The 19,273-nt window shown below is 35.7% G+C and overlaps 1 protein-coding gene across 1 annotated transcript in view; it reads left to right on the top strand.

The window, feature by feature from the left end:
- Positions 1 to 19,273, top strand: part of LOC149528294 (glycosyltransferase-like At2g41451) — a 138,396-nt gene that overhangs the window by 70,537 nt on the left and 48,586 nt on the right. The gene's annotated exons all lie outside the window — the stretch shown is intronic.

Raw genomic sequence — 19,273 nt, 5'->3', positions numbered from 1 at the left:
GGATAGGTAAAATGCCACGAGGCCCAAGATTGTGTTTAAATTAAAAACCATCTTAATTGGGCACCAAAGATTAGAGATGCATAGGTATCCATGGTGTAGTCCTTACATAAATATCTCACAGTAACAATTATCACTTGGTTTTGTTGGCTTGACTATATTTGTTATTTATATGGCTTACCTCAACTAAACTAAAACTGTCTTTTTATGATTTACTTCATTGATTTTGATCTTCAAAATATGGTTTGTTAAGGTCTGAAGATTTGAAAGATATTGCATTAATAGTCACCAATGACAAGAAAGCAATCGATGTGACCACTGCATTTATAATGTAAAATGCATAAAAGGGGTTTCTCAGGTGCATAACCGAGGCTAAGTATTGAGGTATCATCCTTATTAATCATGATATAGCATGGAGTATGCAGTATGCCATACTATTTCCAAAATTATCATTAGAAGATGGATTTCAAACTTTCATGGAAATATCCTGTACAATGCTTGTTTGACATCCCGTATCTCCTGACTATGAAATGCCCATTTTACCGACCAATTAGCATAAAGGAAATTATCGTAAAAATTTTTCGTGGTGCATGTAATTGATTTAAAGAAAAAAGTAGATTTAAGAAATTTGCTAAAGAAGTTAAGCTTGCAGGGATTTATCTAGAGTACAATCTAATGGAAGTTGATTTTCTAAAATACATCCCTAGCAGGAGTACACTTTTTGTATCTACTTTGCTAATATTCAAACGTGAAACTGAATTGGTTAATGACTTGTTATTTTGATCCTCTGAAAATGTAGTAATTGATTGCTTGACAAAGAAAACTCTAATCATAGAACATTATGGGTAGGTGATTTCAAATTGTGGATTTAGGTGCACACACCTTAATAAAATTAAAAAAAGATTTAACATTTGTTTTGGCATTGATCCTTTGAACAGAGGTACTGAAAAAGAAAATTACATTGTTGAGAGGCAAATAAATGATGGATAACACTAGCTGAGATTGTCAATCTACATCTTTCTTGATTGATCTTAAAATCATCTGATGCCTAGCCAAGGTTACTTGGAGTCCAGTACTAGTAAGGAAGATTGTTATTGGTTCCGGTGTGTCTATTTTTGAAAAATATGAGACGGGGGGTTTACTTGGAGATGCCATTATGTTTTCATATAATTTAATAATTTGCATAATTGCAGGGAGACCAATATAGTTTAATAAGCTATCGGATATCCCCAGCTGTATGAAAAAATATAGTTTGACAGGTGAAATAAACTTGTGCAATAGAAATGGTAGGAAATAAACTCATGCAACAGGCAAACAGGGACGAAAATGATATCACGTGCCATAGTTTAATTTTTTTGTTTTGCTGTTTTTGATTTAAGCAAATGTTTCCTGGATTTTGAGACGATTGCATTCCAGCCCTGGAGAGGCTTCCCAAGGCATTGTAGATGTGTCTTACTGCAATAACGTGCCTAGCTTTATTCTGAAAGGGCACCTCTCTCTCTTTAACCTCATTCTAATCTTGGTCTAATGACGATTAAGTGTGTTGAATAGTCTTGATCCCATTCAGATGCTTCATATTGACATTTAGATTCTCCATCTTTGAAGCGAACTTGTTTCTAAATTTGGTGGAATATCTAATTCTGAACCACACCTTTGAGGTACAGATTTAGATGCTGCTGTAAGCTTGGAAGAGTTCATGATCTTAACATTAGTGCTAGGATTAATCTTAAGAAGGGGATGTGACATTATCAAGAAACCCAGTTGAGACCACATCATCAGGGGTCACAACATAGTGACAAAACTCTGTTGTTGATTTTCTGTCCAGACCCAAACCAATCTTTTTGTGGGAATTAGAACTATGATGTTTGGCGAAGAAGCTTTTTCTGCATCCATAGGAAATCTTTTCATTATCTGCTGGTTGCTCTCATCTTGTAATTCACATTTAAAAATATTTTAGTACCAAGTGAAATGATATTTGATTGATATTCAATGTTAACAAAGGAGAGGAATACTTATTAAATAAGCAATTACAAGATCTTTCTATAACAGAAATGATCAAGAACTAAAGATATAATAGAAAGTTACTAAACTAACTAGACAACTTAAATGAAAGTTACTTAAATCTAACTAACTTAAAATGAAAGTTACTTACATGACCCTTATACTAAATATTACAATATTACTTTGATAACCTCCCTTAATGGTCATTCTACTAATTACCTATTTTGAACTTTTCACATATCACTCCATTGCAAATGGGGACCTCCTCTTTTTGCCTTTGGTCTTGTCTTTTAGACTTTAGTTCTTGGTAGTTTTGGGCTTAGTCCCCTAATGTTCTCCATGTTTTGAATGAGAATTCATAAAACTGGTCAAGTCTAGAAAAGTGTTGTCCACCTTGCGCTTAAAATGGAAATTGTGTTTGTTTGTGAATTAGGTCAAGTATGAATGAGAATTGATCCTTCAGAAAGAACGTTATAGAAATTTTGAATGTCTTCACATGCGATTTTTGGAAATTTCTATTCTTAGTATGCTTATTTTTAGTAAGTTTTATTGCCTCCCAAATTGGCCTTATTTCTTCAAAAATTTGTTCTCCATGGAGAAAAAATGGCTGAGTGTTCAAAAATTTGTCCTCCATGGAAGAAAAAATGGTTGTGGTGGATAATTTCTCCTTCAAAGATGAAAAATGGCTAATTGTTGGAAAAATTCTACTTATAGAAGAAAAAAAGGTGTCGGAAAATTTCTCCTTCAAATATCATAAAAAACTATCGAATATCATAAAAAATATCAAATATCATAAAAAATTAATGTTGACATTATTGTTTTTGAATTGAAACATTGATATGGTGGTGAATTTCTATGTTGCTTTAATATTAGCGTAGTGGTGTATGAACTTATTCACTGCTGCACACACACACACACATATATATATATATATATATATATATATATATATATATATATATATATATATATATATATATATATATATATATATATATATATAGGCACACACTTATAACATATATTCTATTAGAAACAATAGTCCACCAAGATAACTGAAAGGGGGGGGGGGGGGTTCTGAATCAGTTATCCAATAATTAAAACATTTATCAACTTTAAACAATCTTATCCATTCAACCATAGTAAACAACAACCATAACAAGATGCACAATGACAAGTACACCAAATATGTTGACTAAGGAAATCCTTGATCAGAGGGAAAACCCTGGTGGGAATGATGCCTACAAGATGATGTACTAATATAAATATTCCTTGTTAGAAAATGGACCCTGTTAGGAGTCTATTACAACATTTAGTACATAGGAGTCCCTGTTAGGAGACTTTGAAACCTTGTTAGAAAATTTCAACCCTGTTAGGAGAAGATAGAAGGACCCACTGTCCAAACAACTTCTGGGGCAAGATCACTGAACTCACCGTCCAACTGATCTCTCAACTATTCCTTATAGAATAATTGTATGTACTGTACTTTTTTCCTTTGTCCTGTCAAATGGACCAATTACTGTTTGACCTGGTAGACCAGGTCACCAACCTCGGATCCAAGTATCCAACTTTGGATCACACAATAAAACCTTGGCAACGAAGTTTCCTTCACCTTTGCTCTGCATTGCTCAACTTCGCATTCCGCTCTTCGTGCTGCTTACAATCATTTTCTTCATGTTATTTATGATAAAGGAAAATGTCCTTCCTTTATACCGAATCCATTAAAACAATTCCCTGAGTCAGCTGTTACACCTTCTCAATTAATTATTATAGGACCACATTAAGAATACGTTACACTTAGCGATAACATTAATCTTTCGCATTGCAACTTAAATATCTTTTGTTTACCGTATAGGGTAAAGAAACTTAACACATTTAGTATAACATGATTCAACGTAGAGCAGATACTTTATTCATATATGCACTCAATGATTACAATCTGAATACAATGACTAAAATTATCGGAATGATGATTCCAAAGTCCATCTCAGACGTGTACATATACCTTTTCAAAGGGGTGACTCAAGCGTCATGTGCTCGTTCGGATACTACTCTAACCGTCGGCTACACTATACATTTTACCGACATCATCCCCCCCAAAAGAAAAGTTGTCTTCGGATGACGATACAACAAAACTCAAAATAAACAAAATACATCGGTGCATAAATACTAGACAGAGGGATGCGTCCCTTCCATAGTGGTCGTCCGCGTCCTCAACTCGTTCAGCTCCATCTGTAGCTTGTAGACCTGTTCTTTCCTAATCTTCAACTTTGCTTCTGCTTCCATCTGAAGCTCTAGGGCTGATTGCATCATCTCTCTGACTTCTCCCAACTCCTCCTCCTCTGCTGCCATCTTTTCTTTTTCTGCTAACAGGGCTGTCCTCTCGGATTGGCAGGCCGCTCTCTTAGATTCCCAGGCTGCCCTCTCTGAAGTTAACTTGACAGTTGACTCCTTCCGAGCTCTCTCAGTTGCTACCTGATCCGCCTAACTCCTCCGGAGAGTGTAGTACGCCTCCCTATGTAACTTTGCTATCTCATGAATCTGAACCTCTGCCTGGCTCTCCATCTTAGGGTCTCTTGTTGTGGCCCAATTTTTCCGCATCTCCACAGTCTCCACATCCGGCCATCCCCTCTCCTCAAAACAAACCGTAAAGGCAGCCGGACATTCCAACATCATGAAAGATATGACTCCCGCCAACTCCTTCACCACTGATTCCAACGCCTGAGTCTTTGTCGAAGCTAACACCTGGCGAGCCCGAGATGCAACGGTGCCAAATGTTTACCGTACAGGGTAAAGAAACTTAACACATTTAGTATAACACGATTCAACGTAGAATAGATACTTTATTCATATATGCACTCAATGATTACAATTCGAATACAATGACTACAATGATCACAATGATGATTCCAAAGTCCATCTCGGATGCATATATATACCTTTCCGAAGGGTTGATTCAAGCGTCATGCGCGTGTTCGGATACTACTCTACCCGTTAGCCACACTATACATTTTATCGACAACATCTTTCCGTACACGTAACATTATGATGAGTGAGCTTAGCCACGTCATCACCAACATGTTTTCTTCACATCTTTAACTTCGGCTTCTTAGAATAACAACTTTGGTAAGAGATATAACAAGTTTACCAGAACATGCCTTTGTAAACTCTATCTTAGAATAATCAACACCAAAACTTGCATAACTTTTTTCAGACTTAATATCTTATGCTTCCAAGGTTAGCTACGTATACTAGACACATAGTATAGTCTCCCTTTAACCTCACTACTGGAAGTACTCAACGATCTGTCCGTACCAACTTGATCTTTCCGCTGTTTTTCTGTCAGATACCATAGAAAAATGCTATGTTGACATCAATGACAAACACAGTCATGAATGTAACATATCATCATGATAATGATCTAATCATGTTTCTACAATAGTCTCCCATAGGAATATCATCAGCATTCATACTTCCAACAATCTCCCCTTTTGTCATTGATGGCAACATAGATGAAAAACATCTAGTTCCAAGAATGCCAACTGCAAAAGAATGTTAACCTTTCTTTTCAAATCCTCTTTATCAATCATCCTTCCATGCTATACTTTTCCAAACTGTTTTCCATGCTAAGTTGTCTTACTATTTCCAAGTTGTTTTTCATGCTATACTTCTCCCCCATTGATATCAACGTCAAAGGTTTCAGCAACCATCAAAACTTTGCAACAATTGTCTCTAACTAGCTCAAGTGTCCAAAGACAGTTCAAAAACAACATACAACAAGAGTCCTAGATGACTCTGTCCATTACAGATGCTCCTCCATATAGGAAGCATCAACATTTAGTCCAGACAAACAAATAGTGCTTTGTTACACTGGACTTATGCACTCTTGCATCATCTACTCTGATGTAGGGAGGGGTATAACCCTTAGCATACCTCGCAAATACTCAAAAGTTTCTTTGGGAAGAGGGTTAGTGAAAATATCTGCAATCCGCTCTTTAGTGCTCGCATACTCCAATCTGATTTCCTTTTCTACAACTTTCTCTCTCAACAAGTGATACTTGATAGAAATGTGGTTGGTCTTAAAATGCAACACTGGATTCTTAGAGATATTTACTATGCTTCTGCTGTACTTTGTGAGGTACAATCTTGCTTCTTGCTTAGCCAAGAAATTAATCTTCCTCCAAGAAAGAAGGCTCCACCACTGATGCTCTTTCTGTTATCCATACTGCCTGCCCAATCAACGTCAGTATAAGCATATAGAGTGAAATCATTAGATCTGTCATACTGCAATCCGAACTCTGGTGTTCCTTTCAGATATCTAAATATTCTTTTGATTGCTGCATACTGTGCTTCTCTGAGGTCATCTTGGAATCTTGCAACAATTCCAACTGCATTTGGTATATCTGACCTTATGTGAGTCAGGTATTGCAATCCTCCGATCATAGATCTATACTTCTTCTGCTCAACAGTAGGTGTCTCATCCTTTGTAGATAACTTGTGTCCAATTACCATAAGTATTCCAATGGGTTTATATGTTTCCAAATCAAACCTTTTTAGTAAATCTTTCAAATACTTAGTATGAGAAATAAAGATTCCTTCTTTATCCTTCACGATTTGTAATCCTAGAAATTATTTCATTTCTCCTATCATGCTCATTCCAAATTCCTTCTTCATTTCTTCTGCAAACTTGCCACTTTCATCATCATTTCTTCCAAATATGATATCATCAACAAATATTACCAAAATCATTAATCCATCATCAATTTCTTTCCAATAGAGATTACTATCTTTGCTATATCCAAGCTTTGTCAAATGCTTGTCCAACCTTGCATGCCAGGTTTTGGGTGCTTGCTTCAAGCCATACAATGCTTTCTTCTATCTGCATACTTGTTCTTGTCATTTGTCAAAGGATAACCCTTAGGCTGTTCTATGCATACCTCTTCTTCAAGTTCTCCATTAAGAAATGCTGACTTGGCATCCATCTGATATACGTTGAATATTTTATATGCTGCATATGCTAAGAATAACCTTACTGCTTCTATTCTTGCCACAAGAGCATAGGTCTCATCATAGTCTATTCCTTCTTGCTGAGAGTAACCTTTACATACTAGTCTTGCTTTGTTTCTTACAACTTCGCCTTGTTCATTCATCTTGTACTTGAATACCCATTTTGTTCCTATCACATTCTTGTTTGTTGGTCTGGGAACAAATTCCCACGTCTCATTCTTTTTTATCTGATCCAATTCTTTTTTCATAGCTCATTTTTACATGCTTCATTTGTATTCTTAGGTTAAACTTGAGATATCAAGCATAGCTCTTCATTGATTCTGCTTCTTGTCATTACCCGAAATAGGAGTTGTTATCTCAACTCTTGGCTCTGCTGAAGGTTCTGAGCTTTGTTTCCCGATTTAGCTCTCCTTCATTTTGCAAATCATTGTTAGTCTCAAAGAATACTTCATCATTCCTTGGTTTAGTAACAACATCATCTTTTGAATTGTAATCAACTACTCTTTCTTGTATCTTGAATTTCTCATCAACTCTCACATTTGCACTTTCCATAATAGTTTTAGTTCTTTGATTATAACATCTATAGGCTTTGGTTTTCAATGAATAACTAAGAAACATGCCTTTATCACTTCTAGTATCAAACTTACCAATATCATCATCTCTTTTGATATAACACTTACTACCAAAATTTTTGAAACACTTAACTATAGGTGAGTGATCAAACAATAATTCATAAGGGATCTTGTTTGTGTCTTTCTTGACTTGCACTATGTTCATAGTGTAGACTGCTGTATTCACAGCTTCTCTCCAAAATATCTTGGATACATCATTCTCAGCTAACATAACTCTTGCTGCTTCTGTTACAAATCTGTTTCTTCTCTCTTCAATACCATTTTGTTTAGGGGTTCTCGGAGTTGATAACTGTCTTTTGATTCCATTAGCTTCACAAAAGATGTTAAACTCTTTTGAAGTAAACTCTCCTCATCTATCCAATCTTAAACATTTAATCTTCATACTTGATTCATTCTGAATTCTATTCTTGAATATCTTGAACTTATCAAATGCCTCAGATTTTTCTTTAAAAAATGCAACCCACATCATTCTAGAAAAGTCATCAACTAAAATCATGAATACCTTTTACCATAGAATCCTTTAGTCTTCGTAGGACCGCTGAGATTTGTATGCACAATCTCCAATTTGGCTGTAGTAGTAAACTTCTTGCTGGGAAAAGAAGTTCTATTATGCTTTGCCAGACCACACTCCTTGCAAATTGAGTTAGTAGACTTTATGATCTTAGGCAAATCTTTAATTGCAAACATACTACTAATCTTCACAATATTGTCAAAGTTTATATGAAAAAATCTCTTATGCCATAAACAACTGTCATCTACCTTTGCAACCAAACGTGTCATTTCAGTAGGATTCAACTGAAATACATTACCTCTAGCTTTGGTTCTTGTTCCAATTACCTTTCCATCTTTGTCTTTTATCATGCAGGTCTTCTCTATGAATTGCAACTGATAATCTTTATATCCTAGTTATCCAACACTCAAAAGATTGTGTTTCAAACCATCAACAAAATATACATCCTCATTGTTAGTCTTACCATCAAGAATCATAGATCCAACACCTTTAACTTGGTATGCTACATTGTTTACAACTTTGACAATGCCTCCATCTTGACTTTTGAAGTCATCAAACTTGTTCATATCACCAGTCATATGATGTGAACAACCACTATCAATTATCCAATCAGATTTCTTTTCAATCTGTGATACCAAAGCTATTTTCTCTGGACTTTCTTCTTTAATTGCTACAAATCCTATTTCATCATCACTAGCACTTAGTGCTTGTTCATCAAAATCATCTTTTTCATTTGCATACATATATTCTCTATCTCTTCTAGGTTTGAAATTTCTTCTATACTTTTTCTCTCTTTTAGGACACTTAGATGCATAATGACCAAATTCATTACAAGTCCAACATTTGAAGATTTTCTTACCGTCATTTTCTCTTCCTACCAAAAGGGCTACTCCTTCAATCTTTCTATCCTCATCAGATCTGCTGCTGCTAGGAAAGTCTCCTCTAGCACTTGTGCTCTTTGATAAACTAGGTTGAATATTCAAGGCACTGAAAGCTGTTTCTATTCTAGTTAATTCTCCAGACTATCTAAGTTTATTCTCAATTGCTTCAAGTCTTCCAAGCAATGATTCCTTTGTGAAATCTTTGGTACAAGAGATCAGCAATTGTATCATTTGAATTGCTGGCTTAAACGGTGGTGTTAAGCTCTTCAATATCTTCCATATCACCTCATCATCTTCTTTGGTTCCTCCTTGAGATCTAATACCTGCAGTAATTTCTGATATCTTGCCTACATATGTCCTTATAGATTCATCTTCCATCATTTTAGCATCTTGAAATGCACAAATCCAATGTTGTAGCCTCAATTTCTTAGAATGTTCATCACCTTCAAAACTATTTTCCAAAGCTTTTCAAATCAAATGAGAAGTATCAATTGACTTTACCCGATTATATTCAATTTCAGGAAGTGCAGACAATAGTGCTTCTCTAGCTCTCATGTTGCACATGAAAAGTTCCCTTTCTTCCTCGATACAAGTTTCCAAATCTTTTTAAGCAATGACCGTCTTTTCTGATCTTGTCAAAATCTAATATCCTGGACCCATACACAACAGATGTGTCTTAATCTTTTCATTCCAACTGTCGTAATTTGTTCCGTTGAACTTCGGACTATCCTACCTGAATATGTTTGCCATGGATCTCCAAAAGTTGTTAAACTTTATCTTCAAGGACCTGGTGCCCTAATACCAGTTGTTAGAAACAATAGTCCACCGAGATAACTGAGAGGGGGGGGGGGGGGGGGGGGTGAATCAATTATCCAATAATTCAAACATTTATAAACTTTAAACAATCCTATCCATTCAACCAAAGTAAATAGCAACCATAACAAGATGCACATAGACAATTATACCATATATGTTAACTAGGGAAACCCTTGATTAGAGGGAAAACCCCGGTGGGAATGATGGCCACAAGATGATGTACTAATATAAATATTCGTTGTTAGAAGATGGACCTTGTTAGAAGTCTATTACAACATTTAGTACACGAGTCCCTACTAGGAGACTTTGAATCCCTGTTAGAAGATTCCAACCCTGTTAGGAGTTGTGCAACCCTGTTAAGAGTTGTAAAAGACAGAAGGATCCACCGTCCAAACAACTTCTGGGGCAAGATCACTGAACTTACTGTCCAACTGATCTCTCAATTATTTCTTGCAAAATAATTGTATGCACTGTATTTTAACTTCCTTTCTCTATTCTGTCAACCGGACCAATCACTGTCTGATCTTGTAGACTAGGTGACAAACGTCAGATCCAAGTATCCAACTTTGGATCACACAATAAAACCTCGACATCGAAGTTTCCTTCACCTTTGCTCTGCACTGCTCAACTTCACATTCCTCTTTTTGTGCTGCTTACAATCATTTTCTTTATGTCATTCATGATAAAGAAAAATGCCCGCCTCTTATATCAAATCCATAAAACAATTCCCTGAGTCGGCTGTTACACCAACTCAATTAATTATTATAGGACCACATTCAGAACACGTTACACTTAGCGATAACATTAATCTTTCGCCTTGCAACTTAAATATCTTTTCGTACACAACATTATGATGGGCGAGGTTAGCCACGTCATCACCAACGCGTCTTCTTCACATCTTTAACTTGGGTTTCTCAGGATAACAACTCTGTTAAGAGATATAACAAGTTTACTAGAGCATGCCTTTGTAAACTCTATCTCAGAACAATCTTCACCAAAACTTGCATAACTTCTTCCAAACTTAATATCTTATGCTTCCGAGGTTAGCTGCGCTTACAAGACACATAGTATAATCTTCCTTTAACCTCGCTACTGAAAATACTCAACGATCTGTCTGTACCTACTTAATCTTTCTGCTGTTCTTTTGTCAGATACCATAGAAAACTGCTATGTTGACATCAATGACAAATACAGTTATGAATGTAACATATCATCATGATAATGATCTAATCATGTTTCTACAATACTCCCCCGTAGGAATATCATCAGCATTCATGCTTCCAACATATTCTTGCATAGACAAACCCAAAATGAATCCAAAGCCTATCCCCCAAAAAATTTCAATGATTCTTGAACCGACAACTAGGTGTTTTGTAATAATTACTCCTCTTCGGAGAATAAATATTTGAAATCAAAATCAAAATATAAATTATTATTAATAGCACAAATACTATTAATAATCTTGGTTGAAGATATATAGTTGGTAAAAAAGTAGTCTCAAACATATTAGTAGCACACAGAGTATCAATATTCCTCTAAAATTGTTATACACACCTCAATTTCATTTTCAATAGCACAAAGAGTAGTTAAAGAAATAAAATTTTGAGGAAGAAAATTATTAACTTTTATCAGCAAATTACCAAGTTTGCCAACTCTCAACTATGAATAGAGGTTTGGAAATTTGGTCGCAATTTTTCTTGGAGTGGAGAAAAGCCTTTACAAAAGAGCTAATCTCCTTTTAAAGAACCTAGTCATACCCAAGTAGTTAACTAGCTGTAACTTCCTTATAGCCAACTTCCTTTTCAATAACTATAATGCTAATATCAATTTGTCTACTTGTAACGATTTTCACTTTCATGGGAATTTTACAATGATAATTAATTCTTCGAGGAATTAATTTGATTTCTTTCACAATAAAATAATATTTAATTCTGTAAAATAATTAAATTTAGGTGCTAATGCAAAATAATTCATAATTATCTAGAATCTTATCCGTTTAGTAAATGAAAAATCATCAAAAATTTATGTGTGTCACCTTTTCCAGTTGTTCTAGTTATCCAATGAGAGAGTTACCCAGGATTTATTGAAATAATGGGGTATTATTATGCAACCTTGAGAAATGAATTGATTCAAAAGAGCTCCATGATGGAGCCTCTATGTTGAATCGATTGATCAAATAGATGATTACATTGACAAATAATGAATCCTTATAAAAGGAAAAAGAAAGAAACAACCCTAGATGAAATCCTAGGTGAAGATTAAATTAGATCATAATGTGTCCTCATCCTATCTGATAAGACGAAAAAAACACGACCTTTAAAAAACACTTCAAGTTTAGCTTAGGTGTTATTAATTAGGTGGTTGATTCTAATTGTCTCTAAAAAGTGCCCTACATTTGCAATGACAAATGTATTGGTCCAACAACATTTTACATGGGTACTTACTAAATATAATGTTACACTAGCATGGGGGTGTGACGATGCGGGGGGATGTCGAGACGAGTTTCGGGTGCGGGAAAAAAGAAGGGCCACAATTTGGGGACGGAGGGGGGTAGGTTACATAGTATATATATTAAACATAATAATGATAATGATAAATGAAAAATGGAAACCACACATAGCACCATGTAAGTCAACCATTGACTATCAATTTATAAAATGACAAAGATGAAAGATTCAAAATTCATTGATCAAATATGAATACCAAATATCATAAAGATGCTTATGATGACAATGAGCTGAGTAGCATGAAACAATGAAATGAAATAATGTATCATAGCCATATCAAAGTGAGAACAATCAACTAAATGACAAAATGTCAATAATTAGAATGTAACCATCCCAAGTGCTCTCTAATCATCCCCTATACGGAAGTCCTCATCACTAGAACTAGTAGACTTCTTGTGGGTAAGATCCTGATCCTCCAAAGGAACACCAACTAGCCCTACACCGGCTTCTGCTGCATCATCATCTTCATCAATCTGAGCTGGATCCTCTGGCTCCACATCCCATTATGTTGTTGGGTTCTCGTTGTACTCCCGTGTCTTGTGATCTTTGAACCACAAGAGACTATTTACAACAACAAACTTCTTCGCTCTCTTAGAGGTAAGTTTGTTCCTCTTAACAAAGTGGATGAAGCTATAGGAACTTAGGAGCTAGAAACTTGAGATAACAAAGTTGAAATTTACAACTTACAAGCAAACGTTCATACAATTTATGACAAATGATAAATGATAAATGATTGAATCATTGAATCATTGAATCATAAATTAGTAAAGTAAAACTCTTAAAGTTAAGATTATAAAGGAGTGGAACTACAAACCTTAGAAAGCAATCAGATGGCTAATGAGGTGATCTTTGACTCTATGACCCATGACATTTCCACCACAAAATGGGATTGTTTTGTGCCATAGTTTTGAGATCCACCTTTGCAATATTCGAGTATCCTACTAGTTACAACTTTACAAAATATTAAAATAAGTTACAAGTTATAACTATAAGTAACAATTAAAAGAACTTATAATTATAAAGAGTTTAGAACACTGAATCAATATTTAAGGATTACTTGAAAGACTAGCAAATTCGGACCACTCAGTGTGAATCTCACTAGCAGTCTCAATATCATACATCTTGACAATGCACGAAAAGAACCCATTCTTCACCTCATCATCCTAAAGTGGTGTGACTCTTCCAAGCCTAGGCATGTACCAATTCAGATTCAATGCATAGGAAGTCATGTGCAAAGGAGTATTCAACTTCTCCCACTTGCGGTGAATGATAGGCTCAATGTGCTCCGTATAGAATGCTAGAGTGGGGTCTCTCTCACACACAACAACCTTCATCTACCCAAGCATGGAATCAATGCACACATAAACCTCTCCAAGGCTAGGTGAATCTGCATCTCCATATCTAATTACCTGAAACACTAGAGTAATGATGGAGACTATGTATTTTGCATCACTCTAAAACTGATCATTCTTCACTGTCTCCTTTACCCTCTTCACTTGCTCTGTTCTAGACTCAGGCCATCGATTCCATTCTTATGTCATAATTATGAGTCGCAATAGCTCTTGCAACTCAATCATCCTCTCCAAGATAATATAATATGAGACATATTTGGTTTCAGCTTATTTTAAGAATTGCTTCTTTGCAAAGCTCCTGAAAAATGTGTGATTTATGGTGATTGCAGATAAAAATCTACACCTCTCCCATCTTTAACCACTTGTCTAATCTAGTCAATTTTCCCCATGTCTTTGAGTGCATTGTTCATGGCATGAACACAACATGGAGTCCACCAAATATGCCTATAGGCTGCCTCAACAAGCCTCCCTGCAGCTTTGCACACATGTGCTGCATCTGTCACAATTTGGACCGCATTTTGTGGCCCAACCTCCTTAATGACTTCCCTAAGCAAATGAAACTGAAAATCAACATCTTTACAGTGCCTTGAACAATCAACTGCCCTCAAAAAGTATGGGTCCTCGATGCATGTGACCATAATGTTGATGAGTGGATGATGACTAATGTCCGTCCACCCATCCATGATAATGCTGCAACCTAAATCCATTCAACATGCCTTCATGTGCCAACCTTGTCATAGGCCCTATCCAGCATTTCGGTCAACTTTTAGTGACCTGGTGGCACATATGATGACTCTCCCTCTTTCATTGTCATGGACACCATCCTCACAAAATGGCAGCACCTGAAACTGAAAACCAACATCTTTACGATGCCTTGAACAATCAATTGCGCTTAAAAAGTATGGGCCCTCAGTGCATGTGACCATAATGTTGATGAGTGGACGATGACTAATGTCCGTCCACCCATCCATGATAATGCTGCAACCTGAATCCATCCAACATGCCTTCATCTGCTTCATAAAGATTCCAACCTTGTCATAGGCCCTATCCAACACTGTGGTCCTCAGCTTGTGGTCACCTGGTGGCACATATGATGGCTCTCCCTCTTTCACTACCATGGACATCATTCTCACAAAATAGCAAGATCGAGCCACATGCGTAGGGATGCCATTAGAAAAGAAGAAATCACCAACATCATCATCTAACCGCTCCCTTGTGTGCATGTTAACTAAATGAGCAATGGGGTTATTACCACTACGACTTGTAGTTGCTTTCCGTTTCCCCCAAGTGAACTGTGTGTAGGTGAGGAAACAGATGATGTAGGTGGCATAGTCCTTGCTCTCTGATTCAAGATACAAGTAGATGTATCTCGCTGCCCTTGTAGCCGCTGTATACTCTGTACCTGTTGCCTAGCAGCCAAAGATCTAGGCACTAGACTTCAATATCATCAGAAATGCCCCATAGTTTGTTCACTTAAATTTTGTATTTCACATTCTCAAGATTTGCCAAGAATATGCATGAGGTCACACCATAGCCAGTCCAAAAAAGGTGTGCATTAACTCTCGTAATGCTACCAAACCATTCTCCGCCACACATATTACACTTCCATTTCGATGTGCTACCACCTGAAGGTGTGGATCATGTAATTTTCATAGCAAATTGTTTTAGAGGGTACTTTGGATCATAAGGACCCATAGCAAGTTGTGCCAAAATTTGTGAAGGGCAATTAATAGAAGGCACCCCTGGTGCAACATAAGGAGGCTCTTCCTTAGATTGGGCATCTATATTAGCCCATGATCACTTCCCTCAGGCTCAAGCTCATAATCAAATGCACTTCATTAATTTCCATGTCTTCTACACTTCGATTGGATCTAGATGTCATTTATAAAATTGCATTTCACAAAATAGAAATGATTATGAATCATGATACATTTCAGCCCAAGTAATTAATAATTATTTAAAATATATTAAAAAAAACTAAATTCAGTCTACTTAAAACCTTAGAATATAAAAAATAGTAAGCTAAATACGTTTTGGCCTTTTTTTAAAACAAAAAATTAATATAAAAATCATAGAACTATCAACTATCTATTATCAACAAGATTCAAGAATGAAACATTCAAAAATTAATTTTTCAATGCAAAGCTAAAAGTAAATACTAAATATAAATTGATTTCTAAAACAAAAAAAATACTATAAAATAAAAAAACCTACCTTGAACTTGATGAAATGCTTGCCAAATCAAATCTTGTTTCTCCTCTTGCTCCTTTTGATCTTGCAATCCCTCACAAAATCACCAAGTTCTCACAAACTCCTCCAACCTCTTTTGCTCACTTTGCTCCTTGCTTCTCCAAAACAATGAAATGGAAATGTGGAATAAAAATGAGGTGTATTGGTCTTATTAATCCTTGAAATAGACCTCATGGGACCCACACCCAATAAGGGTTATCTTGCTAAAAAAAAATTGCAAAAAATTTTTTTTTGGACTTTCCAGTTAAAGGTGTTGATGCACCTTGCACCCTCACACCGTGGATGCACCCGTGTCCCCCTGTCTTGCCCGGGTGCTTTGGCTGGTGCGACAGCGTTTTTGCTGCGCTGGGGATATTTGGGTGCGCGACGTACCCGCACCAAGGACGTAGGTGCACCCGGTGCTTGGGGTTTTTGACCCGAGTGCACCCACTTGGGTTACATTGACTAAATATGACTTTATTCAAGATTCTTTGAGTTTGGATTAATCATGACCATAATACTATCTTTAGACTTTTGTTAAAAAGTATTTTGTAATTTCAGTTAATGATTTTGGTAATATTCGTGAAGCCACAAACTATCCTTTGCTTTTAATCTAAGTTGCAAAATCTCAATCGAGTACCATTGTATGGCATTTTTTGTGTGTTTTGGCTTATGTCCATACCAAAAAATACATATAATATTCATATATATATAATTTGTGGCCAAAAATTGGGACTTGAATTTAAAATAGTACACATCCTCTGAGATACCAGTACTTGCAGGAAATGTTTGGGGCCGGAAGTGGATATGTACGGAAGCGTGGATACGGATGGAAGCTCTGTGGGTGCCACTTGGATGCAACTCATAGGCACCTGGATGTGGGTATCAAGCATCCAAACGCATTTGGGTGCTTGTGAGTGACTTTTGCTTAGTTGCCCAATTTATTATATTTTTTTGTGCTAACTGCTAAACCTAAAACGGCCCAAATAGAGGCCTTTCAACCATTCTATCTCTATTTTGTTTTTAGCTGGGTTTACTGTTCTCATTTTGTTTGCATCTAGCACAAGTGGAACGTTTCTTGGTTCAAATGATATCAACCTTGCAGCGGATGGAGATGATGAGGATCCAGATTTTTTTGAGAATCCTTATGATTTTGATTAGTGAACAATGACATCGGATCATAAACTCTATTTTTGATTTTGTAGGTTGGACATGGAGTCCTGAACATGAATATACGTGCCATTGAAGTTTTAGTTTAAAGTTTGAACTATTTAATTGACATGAAATATCTTGAATCTTGATCAATTGTGAAGTATCATACGTGTTATGATACTATCAAATGATGTTTGTTTGTATATTTCTAAGTTCTTGTATTTATCAGTTTCTTAAATTCTTTGCGTACACACACACACACACACACACGTACGTTTCCAGATGCATCTGTACCCAAAAATAAAAAAAATTCCCACATCCTGTATCCACTTCCAGATCCGCATCCGAATCAGTAACTTAGCATATCATGCATATGCTAAACTGATGCAGAGCCCTCTGTATTTATCTTCAAGGAATCTTAGTTCAACTCAAGGGATTCACAATATGCTGGTACACCCTCAAGGAACCAAGAACATCTCAAAGATTACAACAAAGAACCCTGACATTATACACCGATAAAGACAACATCTTCACTCACACAATCAGATTGCGATGTCTGATTGCATTGTTCATAACTTCAATTCTAAATATCTTCTTGAAAAAATATTTGGAGGAATTGTTCCAAATTAGTAATTCTAAAACATATCCAAATCTGAGACCAATCCAATAAGCAGATTATGAATTATGTACTCTGAACCAAGACCCATATTTTCTGTCATAAACCAGAAACAAAACTGGTAACCCTGCCTAGGGCATCACATAACATTCACAAAACAAATTCAAATAACCCCAAACCAATTCCACATCATCCATTTGTGAGTCTAGCTTCCAAATCTGTAAGCCATTAATTTATCCAATACATAAATCAATGTATAAGCACAAATCTTTGCTTGCAACACCATTGAAGGCATTTAAAAACCAGTTTTCACTCAAATCTTCATAACTTTCACAAATCTATATAAAAACAACCCAAACCAAAAAGAAATGAAATTTAATTCATTTATCTTTCCAATGAATATTTTTAGAGGTCTTTATTTTCCAAAATATGTCCGCATCACACGCTGTAACATGACTGTATTCAGCGAATCTCAAATCTGCAAACATACACTTTCACCAAAATACCCATAACTTATTCATTTCTTCATAAAATTGAACCAAACCAAAAGCATGAGAAGAAGGATTCATCATACTATATATCCATTACTATATTACATGGTTTCCAGGCTGTACATAGCCGTACAAGGCCTGGAAACTACTCTAAAACTTAAAAAAAACCAATCAAAACCACAGCAATAAAATGCACCAAAAATGTATCAAAGTATTCCCTCTTCTCCAAATTGATTTGGTTCGACCATACAATGGTTTTTATATCCATTTGACAGTTATAAACCTTCCTAACTACCCCCAAGACCAACCATATACTTTTTTACATCATTTTTCTATTATTAACAACTTTCTCAAAGTTGCATTTTACAACTTTTTACGCAACTTTTACATTCTTGACAAAAAAATGGCTTCATAGCCTTTACAACTTGACCCAAATACAATACAAATGACTCAAATGACTTTAGATGGATGTCAATAGATCCATTCACCAATTAAATAAACATTTTTTACATTATTTAGCATATTAAGACCTCCTTTGACAACTTATTACAAATGGCTTCTCTAGCGTTTATATCTTTGTCTTCTTGAAATTTAATGTGCTCCTGCACCATAAACAAAAATGCCATGAAAATTAGAAATAAAGTATACTTATTTGAAATGAATTTGTAAAGGTTGTAAAAGAAAATAAGATCTCTGATACAGTTACAGATTGGAAATGCAATGTTCTTTTACTGAGAATCTGCTATACTCTGACTGTTTAGAACTATGCAAACACACAAGACTTGATATTGGAATTGGTATGATAATCTTCTGAAAAACCTGTGATATATAGCAGAGAGAATATATATTAATGAATGACTGCAGATATTAATTTTGGTTTGCTGCTGTAGATACTTATTATGCCTTGGATTAATCATGTTCTCTTATAGCGAATTCACTCATTATTTGTATGGAACGTGGAGTCATGGCCACGTAGGGACATCACTCTACATAGTACTTGTACCATGTAGGGTCATGTCCCTATGTGGACATGAATCGTCAGCGTTATAACGTACTACTTAAACCTTGCCTGATAATATAA

Source organism: Cupressus sempervirens, chromosome 11, assembly GCF_028749045.1.
Source record: "Cupressus sempervirens isolate cs-2001-9-10 chromosome 11, ASM2874904v1, whole genome shotgun sequence".
NCBI lineage: Eukaryota > Viridiplantae > Streptophyta > Pinopsida > Cupressales > Cupressaceae > Cupressus > Cupressus sempervirens.
This window is presented reverse-complemented; position numbering and strand designations above follow the sequence as displayed.